At 43.6% G+C, this 25,929-nt stretch overlaps 1 protein-coding gene across 1 annotated transcript in view; it reads left to right on the forward strand.

The window, feature by feature from the left end:
• LOC107192045 (sialoadhesin-like) overlaps positions 1-25,929 on the forward strand; it is a 143,137-nt gene that overhangs the window by 103,367 nt on the left and 13,841 nt on the right. The window lies entirely within an intron of this gene.

Below are 25,929 nucleotides of genomic sequence, written 5' to 3' on the forward strand. Positions count from 1 at the left end.
GTCACAGTCTGTTTTATTCGAACGGTAGTTCCATCCTAACGTGTCCAAATCGATGTTTCATCGGCGAGAATCATTTTATCGATCAATTTCGAATCATGCCCAGCCCGGGGTGACGTTCACAGTTAGGTAAAGCGATTACGATCGAATTCCACGACGAAAATCGGTCGTTCACGCAGGGTGTAACCTGGATCTTCCGACTTTCTCGCTCTCGATTCGGCGGAACGTTAGGTTCCAGTTGGATCCTTCCGATCGGGCACTCGTCCAAACGACTTCGCTGGCTTTTAGACGAGAACGCTTTCGAAGTTCAACGGCGGACTGACCTTTTTTTTTTTTACCCGGCTTGTGTACGGATCGTTGCAGGGGTCATCAGGACTTCGCAACACTCCGCGCCTCCCTGGATCCCGAGAATTTACGACGATCGTTTGCGATTTCCTGTCTGAACCAGGATGAAATCCGTGCGGGACCGAGGAGTTTTGTTGCCAGAAGCTTAACGCCGAGATTCAACAATTTTTTGGTGAATACTATTTTTGTGCGTACGCGTGTAAATACATATTTTCGAATTGTCTCTATGAAAATTTATGTTATGAGGTACATATACAGGGTGAACCAGGAATCGTGTATCAGTATAGATTACTCTGTTATTAGCAGTCTAATCGAAAATGTTTTTATCTGGTATAGCATGGTTTCAAGAGGGCTTTAACGTGATTATAGCAAATTTTTTGCCAGCTCTTTTTTTTCATGATTTTTCATAATTCGTGGTTCACCCTGTATATGTACCTCGAGTAGTCGTACACAAGCACATACCGACTCCATTCCATAAAACTCTCGTAATTCCCCCAGAGTCTTGGACTCGCCGCTATATTCGTATCCGCGTGACGTCTCGTCTACGGCGCGGTGTCGCGAGACTGTTCGATCTGGCCAATACACGCGCGATAACGTACAAGAAAAAAAAAATATAAAGAAACGAGAAAGGGGAAGGGGTTTGTGGGAGGGCAGCGGACGAGAAAGAACGAAAGCACCGTTGTTAATTTTATTACGATCGCGTGAAAGAAACGTATTGTCGTAGATCGGCCGGTTCGATCACGGCTGGTCGCAGGGGCTGGAATACGTACCTTAAACCAACTCAGGATTGCTCCCTTAATCGGACACGGAACGATAATAATTGTTTCCGTGTCGCGGTTTGCGTTCCCGTTGGCAGTAAATTTCATAGAGTCGGGCGTTAGTACGAAAGTCGCGTTGTCTTGGCAAGAAAAAAAAGAGGGAGCGATTCGACGCACACGGCGTATTATCGGAGCTGGATCGACGAATGCAAATCCTAATATTACTTAATCCTACCTCCGTTGAAATGAACGAACAACGGTCGAGCGAGGTGACTGGTGGGATAGAAAAAAGAAAAGCGCAATGGTACGTATGTACATATGTACATAACACTGGTGCTTGGTCGCGTGTCACATTACCATCTTTCGATACTTGTGGACGTACAAAATTCATAAGCTCTGCGACTGTTGGAGCCGTGTTACGTTCGTTTCGCACGGGCTTCGCTTCACCTGTGAAATAACCGTTCAAAATGAAATTTCTAATGACTGTGTACTGTATACCGACGATCGACGAGTACTACCTATACTTCGTCCAACGAGTCGAGTCAGTAATTATCAGGACATCCTATAAGTAATACGAATTTTCTTTGATGTTTGTGGAATAGAAAGTGGAATGTTAGTATTGTCGTTGGATGAAGTGTACATACCAAAGGTACAATCCCAACATCTGCAAGTCGATTACAACGTTGTAATCGTGCCGCACGATTCCTTGGCACGTTAGATACTATTATTCTTTCCTATTTCCGTGTTCTTATTTTCATAAACATCTTCGTCGATTGACAGACAGTAGAGCCAGTTACGGTGATTATGCTGTACCAGGTGGAACGAAATTTTGATGCAGTCTACAATTTAGGACGGTGGATCCTTCGCGCCCAGAATAGACGAAGTAAAAAGTTTTACTCGTGCCAAACGACGCTACAATTTCTTCTTCTTTTCTTGAACGTTTCTTCATAGTTTGACAGACAACGAAGTGGCTACGGTCGACTGTAGATGTTAGACGATGAAATTTCGATGCCGGTCTGCAATTTAGGGCTGGAATCGCGGAGGGCGTTTAGAAACCTCGCTCCAATTTCGTAACCGTTCGCCCGATCGATTCGTATGCAACGCCAATCGCTACTTAAATTATCACGAAGCCGGACCGTTGGAACTCAACCGTCTGTCACGCGAATATATACATATGTATGGTGAGGCGGAATTTCTAGCAACTTCGAGGAATATTTACCATATCAGCCGGTATTGGAAATCTATTGACGTTGTTCGAGAAAATGACATGGAGGGATTCGATTCCTATTCCGCAATAATAAATAGGGGAGCCCTGTTATCGATAGACTAACGGACGTCTGTTATGTTTCGATTTACATCCAAGGGTGTTCCATGTGCATGGGAAAACGCTCGTTAATAGGAAGAGAAGGTGTAAGCTGATTTTCCTATCGTATAAATTACAGTTTTAATTGCACGTAGAATTTTCTTCACGTATAACTCCACAACATTTATTTCTTATTTCCAATAAAACAGTCCAGGATGACAGTAATTCATTATCTACCACATAAATGGGTCTTTTACCCTACGCCAATTTATTTTTCTCTAACATTCCAAAGAATGCCGCACCATTCGGCTCGACGACTTCCGATGGCATGTTCCATCCACGTGTAAAGATTGAAACGGGACACCGTATGCTTATTAGTACGTATCCACTGGGCCCCGACACACGCTTCACTCCCTCCGTTGGCGTAATATCTCGTCTCTGAAAGGGGCGAAACGCGCGTGTCGGTGAACGAAGAGTGGGGCAGAGGGGGATTGCCTTGCACAGGCTACGAAGACGGGCAAAGTTACGAGTACCGTGGGTCTAAGCAGTCGAGCACACCCCGGCAAAGTCAGCTTTGCTAACCGTGGCAGCGATCTTCCACCGCGCCTCCGCTCCATCCACGTTTCGCGGCGCGCGTAGTTGGATTTAATAACGCAAGTTTCGCGGGGATGGGGGCGCACTTCGTGCACACCTATAATGCGGAACCTTGTACTATCCACGCACACAAGCGAACGTCTTTACGAATCCAAGAACGGCCGAAGTGCCGCATTAAACTAACCGGGATTAATTATTACTTCGTCGGGGATTTTCGCGAGCCCCGTGTCTTACGATGTTACGACACGATGGAAAGAAGAAATTGGAGGAACGTAGACCGAGGAATTGACTCTTTCCTGTAGTCTTTTCTTTTGTCTTGGAACAATTAGTGGAAGTTGTAACTTCGCGATGAAAGTGTTCGATGATGGATAGAGGGAAGCTTAACCCCTTAATGGGCAGTGTTGCAACGGGGTAATGATTTCAAATAATATCTGTTGTGTGATAAATATAAACTAGCTGTCGGTATAAATTGTTTTCCTTTCTGTTAACTTACCGTTAACCTCTAGTTTTCCATTTTCTTCGCCACCGCCGTAAGAACAATCCGTACACTAATTGCGTGTTTCAAGGTAAATCCTGTACCCGTTTCCAGAGGCTACCGTTACGATAATGTTAGCAGAGGTAAGGTTAATTTAACAAAGCCAGGATAAACAAACCCGTTGAATCGTTACGCGGATACAAAGCAAACGTTGTTCGAGTGGCACGGTTCCCGCATGTGTCCGTCGTTGGTATCCAGCGATGAAGGGAAATTCAGTGGAAGGTTTTAACAAGATATTCGCATAACGATCGTACGGCGGCTGATTATTCAGCGAGCGTAAATAAACCGACCGTAGCCGTAGCGACATTTTATTATAGGGTAAAAATCACGGGGTGAATCGTGCATGGGCGAAGCTATCGAACAATTACAAATACACTTCTCGTGAATCGCGCGTTGGCCCATTTCCAGTGACACAATTATGAACGAAGGGGTCCTTCAATATTTCGAGATTCGAAAACGCGATGTAAACGACGGGGTTGTCCGGCGTGGGTAATTACTGCCCCGTTGTAAGCATGGCATAAATTGCCCATGTAATTAATGCGGGATTCTTTTCTATTTTATTCTGAACCAAAAAAGAATTCGTACTTTTACTCTTGTCTGTATGAATGATCCTATAAAATTTCATTGTGCATAAAAATCCGCAGTCTACCGATCACCAATTGTTTATAAAATCGTTTTCAAAGGGCCAACGAACGGAAACGTCTTCTACCGTGCGCTACTTAAACTGCTTCAAATTTCCGTGACACTGCTATTTTTGTTCAAACGATAAACAACCGTGGCGAGAGAAGGGCGGAATAAATACTTTAGTATCCGGTCTATCTATACGCGGCCGGTAAACCGTTCGCAGAATCAGCAATTACGCGCTTTTGCATATGCAAAATCTGTTTGCAACCTGCCCCAGAGTACCGTTTCTGCGGGCCGCCGCGCGAACTTTGCAGAATATTCTAACTGTAGTCAGTGCCCACCGCATCATCGGTGTGCATTTAATAACGCTCCGTCCCAAAGCGACTTTTTGTCCTGTGAAAAACGAAGAATGAAAAATACAAAAAAACGACGAAGTAGCAGCAAGTGTTTTGATATACGAAAGGAAAATGTATTTACGATACCGATCGAAGATAACGCAAGGAGAATGACTGAAAAATCGATAGCTCGGAGAGGTACCGTGCTAATTTTCCGATACTTTTCATACATTTGTTAATGTTCTAGAGCCACAGAAAATATTATTGGATTGATGCACAAGTAATGGGAATTTTTAAACTGATTTCGCATAATGGAGGATTATAAGTATACACGTAAAAAAAAATAACATAAAAGGTAGTTAACACGTTGACTGCCACAGTGAAAAAGGCCGTATGTAGTCGGACATTTTATTTCTTTTTTTTGATAATCTAGTTTCAAATTATTCTGCGATATTAATTTCACACAAAAAATTTGTAACGATATTTAAATAATCCAGCCTCTTTGCAATGTTTAAACTACAAGTTGTCTCGTAATTAGCAGACGTGTTAAAAATGATAATTAAAGTTGTATCAAAAAACGTTCGACCATTACACTAAAACTGGATGTCGGGAATAACAAGCGGAAACATAGAACTCGCGGAAAAATCCGTGTAATTAAGGAAATGAAAGCTCGTACCGTTGGAAACATTAGGTTAAATATTCTAATGTGTAATGCAATACTCGGGGTACGTAAATTCCACAGTAAACCGTAGCGCGGGCGAATTCACGGGGCCGCAGGGGACGTAATTAAATAGCGGTCATCCAGCGAGGCCAGAGGATATTTCGAAAAATTCTTCGGCTCACCGACGAAACAGTAAAGCGCAGGCTTTAAGAGGGCCGATAACAGTCTAAATTGTCTTCTACTTACGGGAAAATCCGGGAGCTTGTCGAGGGTGTTCCATAAAATAAGCGTCCCATTTCAGGGAATCTTCTCGAGCGCTCGCGCGCACATGCTCTTTCCTCGATCGTAATTCCAGACGAAAAATGTATTTGCTTTCGACGTTTCGGTACCCAGCTCGATGAAACATTGTTTGGGAAATATTGAACGTTCATAAAGACGTGATTAACGAAACGTTCTCACTGAAAAACGAACTTTTGAATGTTCGTTCCTTTGATTCTGATTCCTCCTGAAATTACTATTACCGCCGATGCAGCTTCCATTCGCGTTTCTGTCGAATGTTCTTCGATAACGAACACGATGAAAAATGCAGGCTCGTTGAAGTATGATGGACGTGTATAGAACGTCTACTTTGGCGAAGTGAAATGAGCTTCCCTTACGGCTCGCCTTCGAGACGTTTCGACTTTTATTTCGCCGGAATGTTCGGGGAAGTAGAAATATTCCGGAGAATAAACGTGGACTCTGTAGTAATATGCTTACTGAAATGTCTTTTTTTTTAACGACGTAGAATTTGCAATATTTTTGTTGGCTTTTATTTTTAGGATTGTTCGTTGTTTCCATTTATTTGATACGTGGTTGTACGAACATCTGGTTGTTATTGACGAGCTTGAGTTACGTCAGGTTCGATGAAAAACGAATGATAACGTGGAAAATCGCGTTGGTTTACGTTTATTCAGAGAGAAGGATAAATTATTCATGTAGGTAAAAGTTGAACTTCACGCCTGGTAGATACTATTTCCGAGTTGATTCTATTGGTGCCCATTAAAGATTGACAGAGTTATCGGAATAGCGAGCTGATCAGATTATACGCAGACCTGTTACGTGAACTGTCACGAAATTTATCGGAGCCTTTAAATACTTCAATCCACATTGTACCGTCAGATTTCAGATTAAAGGTAGAATCAGATTCACTGGTTCGAAATAACTTTCATAGAAGATGACGGAAGGAAATGTGATACCATACGTAATCCAATAACACCTGTCACAGGTGACCATAATGAGCATCAACGCGTTTAACAATTTAGTATATTCTTCTCCAATATACCACACCACACTTGCCATGCAGTGCGTACACTACAGCTAATAAGTATTTAGAACACTTGGCCTGTATATAAAACATGTGATGTTCCTTAACAATTAAATATTTTAGGCCACTTTTATTACTTTATAGTAGGATAATAATTGTTAAAAATCTCAATTTCACAACCCATGTTTATTAGAACTTCTTTCCGTCATTTGGCAAGTATTATCTACCCCAGAAGTTCTAAACCCATTTTTGTTTCACCCTGTATAGGAACCATAACCACCGTGCTATACGGGTGTCAGCCCTATAATAACTTTCATATATTGTTACATTTTCTCCATTCAGCCCAGGTGTCCTAATACTCACGAAACAACACGAATCCACCTTTCGAGCATCGAGGCTTATAAAGCCCAGTTATCCGATCCGCGAATAAACTAAATTCATCGACGTAGGGGTTGGGGGTTGGTAACGCGAACTCCGACCGATAAATCAGCAGTTCCGCCGGAACGAAGGGGGTCTAAGCACCGTCTCTGATCCGACACGAAATAATCTCTACGGTGGCAGGTCGAAAACGATCGAGGCTCGTTGGATCACGGGGGGTTACACGCGCGTTACGGTCTTCGGGACCCTCCCATCCCCCACTACCTGTTTACAGAGATTCGGGTGTCTAACGCGTAACGTAGCGGCGTCGGCCCCTGTAACGGGAGGTGAAACACGGTTGACCGAGTGGAAGGAGTACAGGACTTAGCCAGACAATTTCTCATCGTGAGCTTCTTAGCGTCGAAGGTCCCCTGGAGAGGGTCGTGGGAACGAGGGTAGGAGACGGTAGCGTGCTCCAAGGAGGATGGGCGAGCGAAGAAAGGGTGAGGAGGGATGTGTTGCGATAGAACAGGATTCAAGGGGAGAAAGAGAGGGGACAAACGGGTCTCTCCGCGAAGTAATAGCGCCCTCTCGGTCCGACGATGATAAAACACTTTAAACCCAGCCTTTACGAGAACTTCTCGGAGTAATATAAGGCGCGATTACCTATATTCCGTGCCAAAAAGATAAAACGCTGCGGAGACTGAGAGGTGGAAAGAGGAGGGGGGCGAGTGGCACACGTACGCGAGCTCTTCCGGATCGTCCTCCTCTCCCGTCTCTTGTACACCCCATTCCTAACCGTCTCCTACGTCGCCTATCCTCGTTTCGAGGGTCTGTGTGCGCTCGTTTCGCCGTTCATTCTATATTGGCCCCGCTCAAGAGCGTAGCGTCGCGTCACGAGCACGAAACTCCGCTCCCTGAATATAACCGCGCGATCCCCGGGAAACTTCTACTCTGCTCACTCTCGACCCTCCCCGGGAAAGCAGACACACACGGACGGAGGAATTTTCATTTTCATTCTGATTAATACGTTTATCGTGTGAGCACCGAACACATCTGGGGTAGCATGCATGGGCACTGATCTTTAGTGATTCGTGAATTTTTTAATATCGTGCATACACGCTGGTATGTTGAAAATAACAATTCTTACTAACAGCTAATGTATGATACTGAATGTGAACGTATTAAACATTGAATATTTGTACGTCGTAATTCTGGGTTATTCTACGACACGGAATTTGCATCTACACGGGAGGATGTTCACGTTCGTCCCTATCTATGATCGTAAATGGGACATCCAACACTCGGTGACATTATGGAAGGGGCAAAGAAACACGTGCTGCTGAAATATGTAGGTCGTACGGTTTATCCGACGCTACGACTCGCTCCACTTTTCTGAACCTGCTTGACACCGTCGACGACGAACGACGCCGGTAGTAGCATTCGTTGCTCCGTTTTCTCATACGCTACCACATATCTGTCTGCGATATCAAACATACATTATCTTCAATAACATTTACAATAACATTGAAAATACTTGTTGTTTCGAAACAAATGGACCTGAAATCTACCAAAGTTGTCACAACACGCACTTTATAGTCACTGTATTTCTGACGTGGAAAATTAAAATTTGAAACATGATCAGAAGATTGTTCGTTTTTAGCATAATAGGGTAAGTATATAAAAACTAGTGAATTGAGTTACTAAAATAAGCAAATGATTAAATATTAAATTTTTTCAATTGCTTGTTTCACATTCAAACAATTACACATTTTTTGATATGTAAGAAAACCGTCACAAAAAATCCTATGAAAAATAAAATCACGTTATAGAAGTGGTTAGCTGTACTCAAGCTAGTCGTACAACCGTTGTTCAAATAGATTCACAAGTCTCTAAAGGCGCAGTATCACTCACACAGCACGAGCGCCCCGAAAAGCCGAGTCTTGTTTGAAAAGTGAAACCAACGACGAAATTACAGCGGTCGACGCCATAAAAAGCGCGTTCTTCTCGACAAAGAATAAACAGACGTGTTCCAAAAAGAGGCGTTTGTGATTTCTCTTTTATGCCCTGGTCTTGCTTCCCTTCTATTTCTCTTTTGCCCCGTTTCTTTTACAGTTTCGTCCCGATCGTATATCGTGGAAAACGAGAGCGGTCGCGCGACACGAAACAAACTGTATATACAAAGAACGTAAACGTTACCGTGCGCGATGTTGTCGTGGATTTACGAGCAACTGAAATTCCTCGCGAACGCGCTCCATAGTACAGTGGATGATCAACAAGCATGTATTCCTTCACCTGTCTCGAAGTTAGCCCCTCGTTACCCCCTCCAACAAAAGTGATTCCTCGTTCGAGCTAGGAATGTTCAATTCCGATTAGATTTTTCGAAAGATCGATTCCCTTTTTTTTTTGACGAGAAACCTTGAAAAGGTGTACATGCAGGTGCGTTCCCTGATTTTTTCCTTCGTTGTAGAAATTCGAACGCGACCGGGGGCAAACTCTCGCTCGTTACTCGTTGAATCTGCCACTGAAATTATAATTAAATTCCCCCCACCCACGGTAGGGGCTTAAAGCGACTTTAAACGGGGACGATGAGAGACATTCCGTAGCGGGCGGCAGTTATCAAATTTACACTGCGTGAAATGCCGTGCGACATTATCTCCTCATCCAGCCACCACCCACTCTACTTACCACTTTTCCCGCAATAACAAGCGTGTTTGTTACAACCTCCTCCGACGATGGTAAAATTAAACGAGGAGCTGACGTAAACGTTACCGGCTGCGATGCGTATACACTATCGCATATAAATATTAGGACACCTGGTCTGTATGAAGAGAATGTTACATTTTGTAAAAATTATATATTTGAGGCGACGTTTATTACTTCATGGTAGCACAAAGGTTCTCCATCGAGGATTAATATTCCCTAAACTAGGCGTCGGCAACCTATGACCCGCGGGGTCCATGTTAGTCTATTATTTATATTTTCTCAAAGTGTTTGTTTCATGTTTATGTTATGTATCCGCGAGGCGAACATTTGCTGAATATTTCGCTCTACGGCTGATGAATTTTAATTAACAACTCGGCCAATCCATTCGTGTTTTTCATTTTCCAGACTTCGTCCTTCTCTATTTACAACATTTCCCTCTCCCCTGAACCTTTGTAACGTGAATTAATTCGCCCGGAAACTGTCGACATAACAATCAATTCCGACTTCTTTTTCCCATCGTCGTTCGGCGATACGATCGCGTTATCAAAGCGAAATTGATTATTATATCCATTTCACGTTCATCAACAGGTATCGATATTGCGAAATATTTCTCTTTATTTCTCTCTCATTCTCTCTGTCTCTCTTGTAAACGCAGGAAAAACTCGCGTGACGTTGGAGCCAAAAATAAAAAAAAAAGAAACAAGAGACAGAATTCAAGTTACGTCGAACTAGGAGCTAAAACGACGATCGGAGGACGTGTGCCTTTGAAGTGAAATATTCCGATATTTATTAGAGATCTCTCTTATCCCGCGGTGCTCTATGAAATTCGAAGAAAATTCGATTCTTCCCGCCTGCGAGTTCCGTCGAGAACCTGTGAAAAATATTATTCCGAGGCATTGTTCCAGGATCACTCCGATTGAGCGAGAGAAATCGAAGGGAGTGAAGGGGGAGGTGAAAGGGGAGGTGAAGGGTTTTCCACGCGCTCCATTTTCTCTTCCCAGGCTGAAACGAAGAGGAACGTTTCGCAAAAATCTCGAATGTTGTCTACGAAGCAGGAACTTATTGATCCTCGATTTTTACCATTTCACCGAGCGATTTCGAATAGGGTGATAGAGATTCAGTCCGTTCCGTGAATCCCGCGGAATCAAATTTTCTATACGGTGGAAACGAAGGGGGCTGGTGTGGGGCGGTTTGGGATTCGGTTGTGAGCGAGTTTCCAGTGGAAACGTCGAAACGTTTGGAGCGATTCACGCTCGAGTTAACGAGGATCAGAGTTTGCCCGTTCTAATTAGCAGTTTAACGGTTAAGTGTGTCGCGAACAATTCGGTTTGTTTCTCTCGTTAATGGTACCGTTTACGCGTCGAAGGTTCGCGGGACTGGCCTAATATTCACCACGTCAACGAAGCCGTCAGAGTTCGCGACAACAAAGTTCGCGTAGTAACGTGTGCTGGTCAGGTGTTGGATAGGTGGGCTGGGGAAGTAGTAGACCTATTATACTATTAGACTTTATTCCTGAAGGAGCAAGTATTAGACGTGAAGAAGTCTAAAACGTTATAAAACGAAATTTCCACAATACATATACGATTTATTTCGAATGTATATTTTATACGTTACAGATGAGAATCGGTGAAACACACAAACTGCATGAGATGCATGAAATTTGTGATGTTTATTAAATCGATGAAATATATTACACGAGTAAAATATATGAATTTATGAAATCCATAAAATGTAAGGTATGAAATTTATGAAATCTATGAAATCAATTCAATGTAATATATAAAAGATGGTACGTGAAATTTTTGAAATCTATGGTATACAAGATGGAAAATAAAAGAACACTTCATCTTCGCATAGAATCGTGCTGATGTCACGTGCGTGTAACATTCGAAACTTTTCCTTAATTAAAACTGAAGTTCGTTACAGCAATTTCGGAATTTCAATTACAACTACCCCCTTTTAATACGTACTTGATATTCATAAAGTGTTCGGTAATTACAAGGATGGGTACACCCAAGAAACACAATTTTCCCTTTGCAGGATCAACGAAATTCCTTCGTCCCGTTCCCAAATTCAAATTACCGTAACCAAGCGATCCTACGGTAGTACAATTTTATCGAAGCAGCGTTACGAAACAATTACACCCGTCGTGTCAGTTAATCGCGATAGAGAGGGCCCCGCCTCCCCCTTGGTGTGCACGCTGACACTTTCCACGTTTACGTACGGTTCGCTATCTCTTATCGAGGTAACTTCCAGCACCAGGGGACGCAATTACCGTGGACTGTACGTTTTCCACGCGATGACAGTCGCCGATTAGCCGAAGCGTCCGCGATAGTTGCGGACAATGGTATGACTGGGGCCACTTTCAGCGTTCGATCCAAAGTAACCAATTACCTCCAGTCGACTGGACGCCGATGTGGATAATTTGAACGACCACATTGGACGAAAATCAATGAAAAACATATTTAGTATGAAACTTATGTAAGTAAATTAGAAATTCTTCCTTTATTACCACATAGATTGCCAAACGAAAGTTAATTACAGTAATGTCTCGATGAGTTGCTTTCACCAAGAATAGACATGTGACTCTAAATTTTCCTCTGCCTCGATGTAATTGCTACAGAAATAGAACAATCGAACGGTCTATTCTCGTAATCTCCAGGCACGTTTTTTCCCGAATACATCGATCTCTCGAGATCCTCCTGGTGTTCCACGCACGATCTTTCGAATGCTCGGAGAACTCGTGCTTTCGCGTTATTGTTCGTTCATGGAGCCGCGGAACGAGTTCGCATAAAATATGACGGCCCCCGCTCGCGGAGAGTCTGAAGAAAGTTCAGATCGAATCGGTCGGAGGCGAGGAAAGAAACGAGGAAGAAGAGGATAGCTGGGGTGTGGAGTTGGAAAAAGCCGAGAACTACAATGTGACGCTTCTCAAAGACGGAGGCGAAACTTTCGAAGACAATGATTGCTTTGTCTGGGGAAGTCCCTGGTAAGAACGAGTGCCACTCTAATTGGAGCTAAGCGCGATTCCTGCCGCGCTTCGGGAGCCCAGTTCGATTAATCGTCCGGAAACAGAGATGTATCAGGGATGTTTTTACTGTGAAGCCCTGAAAAATTGTCGTTTTTTTTGGGAATATTTTTCTGTGAAGGAAATGTTCAACATAAATGAAGTGGTGTCTATTTATTAATACACCTATTGAAAGTATAATCAAAATTTTGTTTTAAACCTTTAATAGTTATATATGTATATACAGGGTGTTCATGATAATATGTACCATCGTTTTTTTCGTAAACGGTGAACATTAGAAAACAACCGAAGAGGAGGAAAAACCCGAAATTTCATTCAATTATTTTTTACATGAATGGAATACTTAGATTGGAGCGTCCCTGCAAAGTGAGGCCCGGGACTGCAGCCCCGCCACCCCCTTCCCTTGATCCAGCCCTGAGGCTAGCGATGGTGCAGACACGTTCCGTTTACTAAAAGTATATTTTAACCCCATGCAACTAATTATGTTTTCACCATCGAGGACAGTTTACCGCTAAACAGCCTCTGGCTCTAGGCTTACGTGTATTAGTAACACACTGTTGTAATAAAAGACGCGTTCCGTAGAAGCGCGTACACCGAGAAAATCTTGGATCCGTAACGAGTTCGAGGAACAAGGAGAGAGAAAGAGAGGGAGAGAGAGAGAGCAAACAAGAAAAGGAACACCGCGGCCAGAAGCGATGGAAGAATGCTTAACGACTAGAAGATGAGCACGTCCGTTGATAAGACGAGCCTTTGCAAACTCGGCCGGCTAAAAGACGCCGGCAACAAAGCCGTGGGGAAAGTGGGAAACTGGTTCCAGTGTGCCTGGAATGAACCAGTCTCGGGCTTTATCAGTCATTCGTGATATCCACTTACCATTTGGTCCTTGAAAACCGAGACAACCACTCTCTCGCCCACTTCAACGAACGAACTTCTCCCTAACCGCATTGACAAATATTAAATTCTCGTCACACGCGACCCGCGTCTACGGATTTATTAAGTCGTCCTGTATCCCCCGGCTAAATGGGGTTCCCTTGAAAGAAATTATCCTGCGTCTGGAGGCGCTCGTCTTATTCGGTAAGTTTGTTCAGTGGTGAACAGGGAGCAAGTTTGACGGGCGAAAATTAATATAAGAATCGTGAAGGAACATCAATGGGAAAACCACCCGTGGAAAATGTTCGGTGTTTCGAAATCCCGTGAGTTCGTGGGAAACGTGTATCCGTAGGAAATTCATTTCTCATTCCATAGGAAATGAGGATGGTAACTCTGTTGTTGTTTCATATTTCATTTTTCTACCGGCAAAGAAGGTAATATTTTCTCTCTGTCTATATAGTTGTGTTTACTCGAGAGTGATTATAGTCAAGGAAGGAAACGATTCTGCGGTTGTTCAGTTCGCTAGCGAAGCTTTGGCCCGCCTACTTTCAGCTGACTTAAACTCTATGACTATGAGTAACATCAACTTTTCGAGGTGGGTTAAAATATATCCCACCGTGCATAAAAAGCTAAACAGAAAGTGGGACAGTTTTTACCCCGCCTAACCCTAAAGAGTTAAATAAAAACCGTAACAACGTCTCGGGAACGGGACATTCAACAGCGTCTGACGTCTGTTTGCTCGAAAAATCTGGAAAACGCCGGATACAACGCTTGAGAACGTCAACCGGTCGAAACTTTCCGCGAGGCGGGTATCTCTCCCTCCATTACGTATGCACCCGCGTCACTATCGTTCGAGGCTTTTACCGTCCCTGTGAATATTTCTGTACGTGTCATCGTGGCTTAAAGGCCGCTGATATTTCGAGAGTCATCAGTCTCCGCGAGCTCGGCCGAAAGCGTTCTAGGTGTAGCACGAGCTGACGAGATCGCGGTACGGAAATTCAGCCGCTGCGAAACGTCAGCCCGGGCCTGAGCTATCTCCTGAACTGGTTTGTAAAATTTAGGTTGGTCGAGAAGCGAGATTCACGATATTTCACTGTGTCAGACGTGTCGCTTGTCTTCGTTGTACGATTTGGTTGCGTGATTTGGTGGCTGGAGAAATTCCTGTCCTCCAAAATCGGAAGGAAGTCTAAACGAGTAGGGTTTTACGGGTATGGGATTCGTTTAATGATGTGGATAGCATAAGAATGTGGACTGGCAGGAGAAGAGTACAAATGGGTCTATTGAAGACACAATCTTTGATTCTGTAAAGCAGAGGAAGTATGTCATTCTTATGTCGTAATTCTTCATTTTCGTTTTAATTTTGTATGTAGCATCGACCCTATGAAAGCGTCCTACATTGTTATTAAAAACCAATACAGGGTGTAACAAAAGTGTTGTAAGTCCCTGAAATGGGTCACTCGTGAGGTGATTTGGATATTAACCAAAAACTCGGAGCAATCAGAGGTCGGCCGGCAGACTCACGCTCTGATTGTTTGGGGTTTTTCGTTAATATCTCGTTAACAAAGCCTCGGATAATATTTTTGCTAAGAAAAAACTTGTTCCAAATCACCACACGAGGTACTTATTTCAGGGACCTACAATACTTTACCGCATAAAAATAGAAAAAAATAGGAATGGAGTATACTCCAATGAACTTGTACCGCATAAAAACGAGGTAAATAGCTATTTTTGATAATTACAAATACCTTTTATAAGATACTCCAAAGTCCCGTTTAAGAGCCTTACGTAATCGAGAGTGAGCCATTGAAGCTTTCAAAATGGAGGACGCGTGTTCTATGCCAAGCCATACGAGCTCACGAGGTCCTCGGCTGGAAAATTAATACTTCCGGGGCAAGGAAAAGCTTCTTCATCGTAAATTGCAAGCCCCCTCCCCCCAGCGGTCCGTGTGGCGACCGGGACATGGCTGGGATGACAGTTTGCGTTGTCCTTTAGGAACGTGTCTGACAAAAGTTTCCCGAATGTCTTGGCACCGGGACGAGGAAGAACCACGGGATTCCGGGCTTTCAGGCATTCTGCAGGACGTCTCTCTGATTAGGTATGCACCCACGTAACTGCCCTTCGGGGATTTTGCGACAGGGACCGTTTCTACACGTGTCGCCGGGGCTCAAAGAGTTACCTCGCTTTAAACCAAGGAAAGGACCCAGCAACCCGGGGATGGCAAACGACACGGCTCTCTCTCTCTCTCTCTCTTTCACGTTTCGTTTGCTTTCTGATTGAACCCGCTGCTATTGTGCGAAAAAATGCCGTGTTTCTTTGTTTGGTTAGACCTTTTTTCGTTGTAGCTCTAACGTTGCTCACGGATTCACATGTTTCGGGGTCGGTTGTGAATGGTTTCCGATACGAAGAATGGCGAGAACTCGCAGTTAGCACGTTTGCGTCAGGAGTTATAATTAAAAACAGTCCACTGTAGATGAATAATATTTTTGTGTTAAAAAACATTTACGATGCTTATAATATTTTACGTCATTTTGAACGAATATTAACCGTGTTTATGCGTCATTAGTTGTACGATATGAACCTGGTTAGGCAACCCCACAATTCTTTCCAATATTCCTTGGTTACATTCAATCTTCTTTACTTTAGAACTAACAATACCGCTTCGACGATGGTTTCGTACGGCGTAAAACGAGAATGGACCGATAAAAGATATTCGATTCCTTGAATATTACGTCCAGCGATTGCAGTTTATATCGACGAAAGATTAACGAAACGAAAATAAAAAATTCCGGCCGTGTGACCACACATTCCGCCAGTCGTTTCGAATTTTACTAGAACGTCCCTGCGAAAATTTCAATCGATGCGGTCGGTTGAATGGTCCCGTTCGTTTCCGTGGCTGTTAGATGAGTTTCCAAACGGCGTGTTATTACGAAATAAAAAATTTTCAGTCGCACAACGCGTGTGTCCATGAAGTACAACGTGTACGAAACAACAATTTCACGAGGGAAAGTCTTGCGCAACGTGTAGCCCCGATATTTTTCCAGCAAAGATTGCGTATCGTGCCCCGTCCGAAATTGAGGCTACGTTCAATCTCCTGATTCGATAAGAGCAGGACGAGCAAATTTCAATTTCCTGAAATATAACCAGCCTGCCCAACCCCCTCTCCCCCCGCCCCACTTTCTCCCCTATGTATATAGGGACCGTCGTATCTCCATATGCGACACCGAAGCTTTTTGACTCAAGAAAGCTCGTGTAAAATGCGAGACCCTACGTTTCCCGAAAAATGTAAGGAGCTCGGAGATAAATATATTTCTCGCCCCCTATTACGCTCCCTTCGAGCGAACGATACACGGCGAATTTATTAGCTGTCGGGGGAAGTTGGCGCGACTTGTATCGGCGTTGAATTTAAATTGGAGATACTATATGTATATACATATCAGAATTATATACTTCTTAAGAAATGATTCTACTTTGACGACCAAAAACGTTAAGTTACCTTTAGGCACTTTTCCTCGGTAAATACAATATGTAATCAAATGCATCTTGTTAGCTCAGACTCATCTAAAGCAAAAAATTCAAGGCTATTCTTAATTATAATAGTACGAGTCACTATCACAGGAACCACAGTCATATTTACACCTTTAATTTACCATACTTTTGACTAAACAAAGTCATTAAAAAAAAGTACTTTTCTGACATTTTCGTATTGGTTCCGTGCGATTTTGTTATTTTCTAAGATAAATTATTTATTGTGATTATTGCGATAGCGACACTCATAGTAATTGTAATTAATAATCTTTCCTTCTTTCTTCATCTTAAGAAATCATTTTGATTTTCCCAGCGAGCCTAGGTTTTCCACGAGGCCTACGCTCAGCTGTACACGCTCCAGGAATATTGGCGCGAGCGTATATACATAATTTCGTTTCATCGCGGTCGTTCGCGCTCCGCGGAGCGTCTAGGATACGCCTCTCCGCGCTGAAAATTCTGGCCGTCCAAGCGAAAAACTTGTCGACCGTAGGGGAGCGTGTTGAGTCTCGGATGCTTCGGCTGCTCGATTCACCGTCGACGATGACGACGCCAAGCAAATCGTCTTCCGGGACATGAAACGACGACGGGGGATCCTGTGTCTCGTCTTTTTCGCGATGTATCGGCCCCGGGATTCCGCTCCCTTTCCGCGGGAACGTCCGCCGAGAATTGTACGTATACATCGAAACACGGCGACGGAACGTCGATTATCGGAAACCGTCGGTATACTTCCATCGTATAAGTGAATTTTCTGATACATCGATAACTTCCGGTAAAGCGGATGTGTGATGTGATACGTTGACATGGGCATAGTTAGGGGAGTAGGGAGGTGGGTTTTGACCCACCTTAGAAGGGAAAAAAAATTGGATTTTGCATCCCAACCCACCACCCTCTAGAGAAGAAAAATAATACAGTAAATCAAGTGTTCAGACGTCTTCCTCACCACTTCCCTCGTTACCTCGCGTTAGAACATGAGATAATGATAGTTCCATGTTACACTTTCCACGTCACAATTGCCTTCCGAAGCAAACCAAAGAGAAATATAAATGCATAAAACGATCTATACAATAAATTTCAATCTAATCAATTCGAACACCTATCCTCATCCAATCTACCTACTAAACTCTGAAGGGATTTACTCCAACGTCACTATCCAGGAATTTTCTAACTTTCCAGAGATGTCTTTTGAAGCGTCCCGCAATCTTTAATGCGATCCTGATAAGAGTATTTAATCAGTGAAGAACCGAGCCATAGATGAAAGATTCAAATCAGATTCTTTACTCGCCCGAGTCCGCCCGTGAACGTGGATTTTATGTAGGGGAGTGGTGATGGGGGGGGGGGTGCTGCCACGTGCCGTTCTCGCTGAGGCGTTTTCCCTCGGCAGCTCGTCGAGAGGCGCGAGCAAATATTTTCCTAGCCGGAACGTTTTTACGATATGGAGGAGAGGGAGAGAGAGATGGAGTGGTCCAGCGACGAATAAAGTTAATATCGAGATCAAAGTTTCCGTAACTCAGGATTTCCGGGTTGTTTGCGTGTTTTCGGAATCGAACCACCATGGATGACAGACGCGACTTCCGCTAGTTAGGAACACGGACGATCGTGATAAATCCCACCGTTTCCTCCCCTCAGTGGAACGAAGGGTGGGGGGGAGGTAATAAGAAGTCGGAGGAGATACGAACGCAGGGCATAGACCGGTGAGGATCAAACGATAAAAACTGCAGGAACTTGCACGACAAGTCCATTTGCCGTGGTACCGCCGCGAGGATCTATCGCTCATCTCGCGATGTCCCATAGTTCAGCGGACTGGTCGTTGGCCAGGAGTGACAGTAAAGGCGGTTACGGTCTTCAAAGTTTACTACGGGACGATTTTAGACGCGACCGCGGGTACTGTTAGTGGCTTTTAAAGTGAAACGACGAGCAGATTAGACGAGTTCGCTGACATTTTGGAGGGATTGATAGGACTATCCCGCTAAAGGAATATGGAGTATAACGAACTGGAATTGAATAGCCACTTCGAGTACAGTAAATCCTGGGTAAGTGTTCGAAGGCTCTTCGTTATTGACTAGGAGAGGTCACCAGGTGTAACGCTGACTTTTTAACGAGGTTCAGCATAGCGATAGAGCGTGGAATTTTAGTGCGTGGCATTAGTTTGTGAAATATTTAATGTTCAGTGCCGAGAAGCTTTCGAATACTCATCAAGTAGTTACTGTACTATATTATTTTGGCAGATTAGTGCATCGAAGATTCGAGAATATTTGATTGATCCAAAGATTTCGAGTAAGTAAAGTGGTTTAAGAGTTAACTCTGAAAATATAATACTCAAGAGAATTCCGATGATTCTTCAAGTACAATGAAAACTATGTGATCAAGATCTAGTTGGTTTTAACGTAAAAATAAAATTTTCATATTAGGCGAAATATTGCGTCACCTATATACGAATAACGTGGCGAGGTCGAACATGCCACAGAACTATATCGATGCACAATGCTTTCGCATAAAACCGCGAGTTTATCCTTAAAGCCACGGTTTTAAACGATCTCATAACAAACTCCGTGACCCAGTTCCCGGCCCGAACTAAATCAAACAATTCCTGTGACACGGTAAAAACTGTCGGCATCTCGAGAATAAAAGTAACGGAACCGTAAATACGTGACGGCCCGAACTTTTGCCGAACTAATTTGCATATTCGCCCGGGTCCAAGTAGGTACGTATCGGCTGGCAATCACTCGTGGAATTAACGCTCGAGATCGGGATTAATCTTGACCCGCATCGCAAAAATGAAACCTCCTATCAGAATCTTGCTACAAAATAAAAAAGAAAAAAGAAATATCGTTTCGTTTGCGGTCCTTTCGCGATGCTCAAAGGCAGGGTTTCCGGTTGAACGATCTAGAAAAGGTGAACCAATGCAAACGACACATCGAAACGGAAAAAGTTGCTGGATGTGAGGTCCTTGGAAGAGAAAAAATTGGATTCTGTTTTCCCCAACCCTGGAGTAGAAAAATAATATTATGAAATTGACCTTAGGATAAATTTTGCCCCCCTCGACTAATAATCTGGCTACGCCCATGCAGATGCTGTACTCTTCGGTTAAGAGATCCCAGTCGATGCGACCAGGAAAGTTTGTCCGGTTTCTTGCGACCATAATATTTGCCGTAGTCGAACGTCTTTGACTTCGGAATACTTTTTGCCAAATGAAATGGGTATATGTATATACGGTTTGACAGTAAACTAGACGCAGGAATGCAGGAACAATTCACACCACCAACACAAGTTCTACTTTCGTATCCACCAAAAAGAATCCCATATCAGAAATTCATTCAAAATTCCACCCAGCACAATTATTCTATCAACCTGTAGGAAAATTTCAAACGCCTCGATAAAACATTATCAACCCACCAGTCTATAAGCACAAGTCACGAACCATTCAGTTTTTACAACTCCGAAAAAAACCCGAGGAAGTTCGGTTGGCCCGTTGGAAAAAAGTTGCGAAAGTTCTCGGTTGCCCACTTTGTCGAGCTCTTGCGGGCGAAGGCAAACAAAAGGGAGGAACGGCGTACCGCGTCCGGTTTACATTCCGCTCGCGGCGCAGGAGCCAAACCGAATTGAACCGACCGGAGGGAGAGAGAGGGCGAGATCTCGTACCTTTTCGCCCCGTCGCTCTCACGTGCGAGAAAAGCGCACGTGGAGAAGAGGGTGCCGTTTACGGGATTCCTCCTCGAAGGGTAAACTTTCCGCGCGCTGAGCGCGAACTGATTCGCCGTGGGGTTTAGCGATGCCACTCGAGTAGACGACGCCGGAAACGCCAGGAAAAGAAGAGCAATTTGCATTCGGTGTTTTTGTCCCCGAACGTCTCTCCCTCTCTCTCTGTCTAACGAATCACTTTGCCCACCCTGGTCCGGCCGCGGTTGGCTGGGAGGAAATCTCTCGGCTGACCCAGTTTTCGTCGAATCGAATGAAGTTCCCCGCGAGATCCGCCCCGGGGATAAGATCCTCCGTCATGACAGGAGGATACACTTCGACTAATAAATTTTATTCAAGTCGTGTGTAAACGCGGAATGTTTCGTCGTTCGCGTTTCTCCCCGACCCTCCACTTATGAGGATGAAGCAGAAGTATTTAACGTAGAAATAATTCCGAGCAGTTATCGAGACATTATTGTATACCTAACCTATCGCAATAAGGCTGACGCGGTAAGTTTTCAACGCTCACTTGCGGGATTCGACAGATGAAAAGTGCAGAAAACAAGCGTTTTTTCTATACTAATGACTCAAACAACGGCGAATTTTGAGTAGTCTCACTGTGGCTGCAAATGAGTGATACGAATTCTTCGCAGGCAAAGGGACTATCTCAACTTTAAAAATTTTTTTCAAATATTAGTGCTAAAGCACTTCACTTATGCTTAGCGTTTTATATTTAAAATGGATCTCCTTGATCATTTTTGTGGAGTTAATCACTTTGAAATTTCTTTTTTCCATAATGTATTTGTCACGTGAACTAAATCGTTCATCGAGAATTCTCGTTCTCGTCCTTGCTCCTAATCGCTGCCGTCGGATTCGTGACGTTTCGGGGAACCACATTTGCAAAACACTAGAATCGTTCGAGAACATACACCCCGTCGGTGATTGTGGTCCGCCGCGACGGAAATATATCCGCGCACGTGAGAGCGGTCGTTAATTCGCCGGGGGAAGGGGAAAAAAATTTGCGTGCGGAATTAAGTGTTTCTTGTCACGGAAACAAATCGCAGATACGGAGAGAGGGAAATTAGCCGCAGGATAAAATAATATGGGGTGGAACAATACACGTTTTCTAAATCAATACCGGTGCGAACCATTTGTATGACGGAACAATGAGCAACGTTTTAAATGCACGCGTGTTCGTATGATGAAGCGTGAATTAATGATGCGAGTGCTTCGTTCCATGAAAATATTGAAGAAGGATACAGTGAAACGGTGTTGTAAACGTAATATCATGTAAAGATGTGCACTTTTTGGTGGAGCTTGAGGTGAGCTTTAGTCATGGGCGATACAGTATCGACATTTCGAACATCGATAATTTTCAATTCAATTAACGTGATGATACACTTCAGTATCGATTCTTAACCCATACGTATTGAAATTTCGATACAATCGCTGCATTTGCCGTAACGTAACCAGGTCGTAAGGAAAATGAACCAATCGTAAGGTTCCCATAAAGTTTGCGATTGATCGATTTCTTTTCCAAACTGTTACCTAAGAATCTGCCTTAGTAAATATCTGTTTAAATAACCGATTTATTTCCATTTATTAATTGACTATTTTATTTAATTGACTATCGATATAAGTCTACATGATCATATCAATTCAGTATTATTCTTCGACTCGATATGTTGTTTCTGTCGATAGTCATCTGTTTTAACGATCCCCGCTAGAGAGAAGACATTACTGTATCGAAGATCCCTGATAGTCTAGTAGAGTGGAACATACTTTGTCCCCGATTGGTTCCAATATTCGCCATCGAGCATCGTGCTCCACGGCGTTCGTTTCTTTCCAGCCGTATGACTCCAGTTTCTATTTCGTTCGAAATCACCCTCTATTTCCACCGAATAGCCGCGTTCGGGAGAACCGTGTATGTATGTATGTACGTCGTCGCAGAATCCCGTCGTCTAACGCAATTTACCGTCTGGTCCAGGGGACAATCGTGAATCGGTCCGATTCTCCTTCATCCCCACCCTCCACCCCCTATTCTTGATATCTCTGTCCGGTGTTCTCCGCGCGACACGACGTTCAGAAATCGCGAAACGAAGGCACAGCCATTGCCGACATTGTGAACGGTGCTTTATTTGGGTCGAGTGTCAACAACGAAGCGGGCGAGTACGCTTTGTGGACTCCTCGACAGGACAGTACCGGTAAGTACAAAAGCGTTGTATACCATACAAGGCACGGAGATTCGACGATACAAGATCGATTGATCGATCGATCGACGAACGGTCATCGGAATTCTGCGATCGACACTCTTTTTCCTTCTAGCCTCGCATACAGGGTGGACCACGAAACTATGATTATTCTACTAGTTACAAGGGAAGGCACGGAAGTGCCATCCTCCGATTTTAATGAAACTTCGTATGTCTGTTAAGCAGTCAAAAATAAGGGATACGTATTTTTTTTATCGGCTGAGACGCGACTTTAAGGGGTGAAACTACCCCTCGAAATTTCGACACGTTTCCTAGTCCACCCTGTATATACCCGACAAAATTAATCCGGGAACGACTGATGACGGAACCACAAGCTATTGCAGCCTCTTTTCACCCCTGGTTCTCGTTTAGAAAAGTTTTAATTTGAAATATTTGTTAATTAACTTTTCATGTACATAGATATCCAGACTGTCGTTTTGAATTATTAGTTATATTACATTTTGACGATAACCTGGAAAAAGTTGTACTTTCAATGAATGTTGACTATCAAATATTGAAGTTCGGTGATATTTAAACGAATATGGAGATAGTAAAAATTAATGAAAATACGTAGTCTCTCGAAAATATAAAATTTCTCTAAATATAAGAAGTGTGTACTCATATTTATGAACGCGAGTGCGTGTAATCCGTGGAGTGTTTTTATGAATTTTTTTTCATTGTTAAATTTACATGTATTAATATTGGAATAAAAGTAACAGGAGGCACTCTGAAGGAGAAGTTTTATTAACATGTATACACGTCCGCCGTGTTACATTGAATACACCAGCACCGAGCGAATTGGAAATTTATATCATAAGTCGGCACCATTCCCGAAATCCCGTGTAATCACGGACCCTCTCGAAAGGAACGAGTCCATATTTCGCTCATGCCAATATTGGCTGCCGTCCCAGTATATTGCACTAGATTATTCAATGTCACGGGGAGATTAATAACCCAGTCTAGATTTATATCAATAAAGGGCAAACAAAAGGGAATTTGCGTTCGTCAAAATTGCATATTTGCCGAATACGATCTTCGACGGCAAAGTAATTGGAAATGGATTCATTATCATATCTCTCAATAACCATTATATTCCGGGAATTCTATTAATAACGATCAACTTAATTGCCGTTGGAACTCATCTTATTTCAATTAACTTCTTTTCAAACATTTCGCCACTTCTGAAAGTTACGTTCAAATTAAATTCTAAAGAATAATAACGACATTTCCTTCGCTGCGAACGATTCTCTTTTAATCGATTTTATATTTTTTCTTACCCAGATTTCGAGAATTTCGAATCACGAAAAAACTGCCAAATTTCGAATTCTCGAAACCCGAAACTTTCTTGGGTTTCAAAGGGTTTCGACGTTTTGACGTTTCAAGAAACCCATACCCAGATTTTTTGTTTAATATCAAAGATTCGTTCTACAAATGAAGTCCCTCGAGTACTCCGCTTTGTAACGGGGTTAACGGACAGATCAGAGGCGTCCCGTTTCGACGTTACAGTTCGTCCCCACTAAAAGCACTCGGGGGCCACTAATTAGAATTTGAAGGGGATGGGCACACCTTTCCGAATGTGTACGAGGCTGAAACCTCGTATTGGAGAGCCAATACGTGATTTCAGTCCTGGACGGCGTGGCGTCGTCCGGCCAGTTCGGCTTTCATCTGCGGTTAACCCACGTTAAAGCGTTTCGCGTATATTCCTGATATCGATCGACACATAGGCGGTGTTGCCCAGCTTCGGCTATAACCCCCGACCCAGCAGCGATCCCGGCAAGAGAAAAAAGGTCGGCGAAAAATCGAGGAGGGAAAAAATCCGTAGCGCGAGGCAAAGGAGAAACATAAATGGAAGAATTTGGAGAAAGACTGATCGGGAAAAAGTAGGGGGTAAAAGGCAAAAAATTGAAAGTATTTAATAAAAATATTTTAACTGTAATATAACGAGGATTTACTGTACACCTTTTGCTCCCGTGAAACGAAAGAAAGAACACCGATGTCTCTAGGTGGCAATCATTTCTAATACGTCACGGTAACAGATAAATAGAAACAGTAATTGAATATTTTATATTCTTTTTTACAACTAACAAAAGAGAGCACGCAACAGAATTCCCGGGCAATTGCTCAGCTTTTTTAATACACTCCTACAGAAAAGTATTTATCAAGCGTTCAGCAATCCCGTTTTTCAAAGCCTCCGATAAACAAACCATTTCCCAGCCGGTTAAAAGCACTTTATGCAAAGTGAAATTTACGTTGTTCAGCGATCCAGAGGCGATCCTCTGGCAATCAGGACGCGGGCAAGCCTTCCGTGCAACTGTAAAAAAGCGTAAATACACCGCAGCCAAACACGGGGCTTTATAGCGAGACTGGGCGGTTCTTCGTCAATAAAAGCACTTTTAGCGAGCGGTTGGATGTTAACGGCAGAATGAACCTGAGAGCCCGCGTAGGCGGTGGTTGGGGGGGGGGGAATAAAATCAAACGGCCGAAAACTATTCAGAAGCGAGTTCGGCCGGCACGCAGATACCGAAGAGGAACGGGGGTAGACGAGGAAAGAAAGGTGAACGGAAAAATGTTACACAGGGGTGGTGGAACGCCCCCGTGACTGTCGTCTCTGCTGGAGGTATCTATCATCTGCTGCACAAAGCCGTAAAGTACGGTGCCCGGTTATTTCGGTCAATTCTCGGCTAGCAGGCCGTCCAGAAAATATTCACATCGATCCTATATACCGAGTGACCCCTCTCTGTCTCTCTCGAGCTTTCTATCTCAGCCTTCGTCACACATGTACATACACGCATCGCTTTTACACACCAACCAGCGAAAATTCGTTCATCCTGACCAGAAACTCTTTTTTCCACGGACCAGCCATCCCCTGGAACCGAGCACGACTCCCTTTCGTCCTCCTCCTCTCGCTGACTCTCAGCACCCCATCGCCTGAACCTCCCTTCCTCTTTCTACCCCTATTCCTCTCGTTTCCGTACAACCGCCCGTCCTCTCTCTCTCTCTCTATCTCTCTCCACCTACGCTTACACTCTTGCCGTGTCTTTTTTTTTTCTCTCTTTGATAGTGC

This window comes from Dufourea novaeangliae, unplaced genomic scaffold, assembly GCF_001272555.1.
Source record: "Dufourea novaeangliae isolate 0120121106 unplaced genomic scaffold, ASM127255v1 scaffold296, whole genome shotgun sequence".
NCBI lineage: Eukaryota > Metazoa > Arthropoda > Insecta > Hymenoptera > Halictidae > Dufourea > Dufourea novaeangliae.